The sequence below is a fragment of the Mustelus asterias genome, unplaced genomic scaffold (genome assembly GCF_964213995.1).
Source record: "Mustelus asterias unplaced genomic scaffold, sMusAst1.hap1.1 HAP1_SCAFFOLD_712, whole genome shotgun sequence".
Lineage (NCBI taxonomy): Eukaryota > Metazoa > Chordata > Chondrichthyes > Carcharhiniformes > Triakidae > Mustelus > Mustelus asterias.
In genome coordinates, this window is record NW_027590661.1 from 130,584 (window position 1) to 132,124 (window position 1,541).

Genomic DNA, 1,541 nt, shown 5'->3' on the forward strand with positions numbered 1-1,541 from the left:
AACAGGAGGAGGCCCATTCATCCTCTCTGTCTCTCTCGAGCCTGTTACACAGGAACAGGAGGAGGTCCATTCAGCCCCTCTCTCTCTCTCTCGAGCCTGTTACACAGGAACAGGAGGAGGCCATTCAGCCCCTCTCTCTCTCTCTCTCTCGAGCCTGTTACACAGGAACAGAAGGAGGCCCATTCAGCCCCTCTCTCTCTCTCTCGAGTCTGTTACACAGGAACAGGAGGAGGTCCATTCAGCCCCTCTCTCTCTCTCTCTCGAGTCTGTTACACAGGAACAGGAGGAGGCCATTCAGCCCCTCTCTCTCTCTTGGGCCTGTTACACAGGAACAGGAGGAGGCCCATTCAGCCCCTCTCTCTCTCTCTCGAGCCTGTTACACAGGAACAGGAGGAGGCCATTCAGCCCCTCTCTCTCTCTCGAGCCTGTTACACAGGAACAGAAGGAGGCCCATTCAGCCCGCCTCTCTCTCTCTCTCTCGAGCCTGTTACACAGGAACAGGAGGAGGCCATTCAGCCCCTCTCTCTCTCTCTCTCTCAAGCCTGTTACACCGGAACAGGAGGAGGCCATTCAGCCCCTCTCTCTCTCTCTCTCTCGAGCCTGTTACACAGGAACAGGAGGAGGCCCATTCAGCCCCTCTCTGTCTCTCTCGAGTCTGTTACACAGGAACAGGAGGAGGTCCATTCAGCCCCTCTCTCTCTCTCTCGAGTCTGTTACACAGGAACAGGAGGAGGCCATTCAGCCCCTCTCTCTCTCTCTCTCGAGCCTGTTACACAGGAACAGGAGGAGGTCCATTCAGCCCCTCTCTCTCTCTCTCTCTATCGAGTCTGTTACACAGGAACAGGAGGAGGCCATTCAGCCCCTCTCTCTCCCTCTCGAACCTGTTACACTGGAACAGGAGGAGGCCCATTCAGCCCCTCTCTCTCTCTCTCGAGTCTGTTCCACAGGAACAGGAGGAGAACCATTCAGCCCCTCTCTCTCTCTCACTCTCTCGCCTGTTACACAGGAACAGGAGGAGGACCAGTCAGCCCCTCTCTCTCTCTCACTCTGGTGCCTGTTACGCAGGAATCGGATGAGGCCATTCAGACCCTCTTGAGCCTGTTAAACGGGAACAGGAAGGAGACAATCCTGCCCCCCTCTCTCTCTCGAGCTTGCTATACAGGAACAGGAGGAGGCCTGTTACACAGGAACAGGAGGAAGCCCATTCAGCCTCTCTCTCGCTCGAGCCTGTTACACAGGAACAGGAGGAAGCCCATTCAGCCTCACTCCCTCTCTGCAGCCTGTTATATACAGGAACAGGAGGAGGCCATTCAGCCCCTCTCTCTCTCTCTCTCGAGCCTGTTACACAGGAACAGGAGGAGGCCATTCAGCCTCTCTCTCTCTCTCTCTCGAGCCTGTTACACAGGAACAGGAGGAGGCCCATTCAGCCCCTCTCTCTCTCTCTCTCGAGCCTGTTACACAGGAACAGGAGGAGGCCATTCAGCCTCTCTCTCTCTCTCTCTCGAGCCTGTTACACAGGAACAGGAGGAGGCCCATTCAGC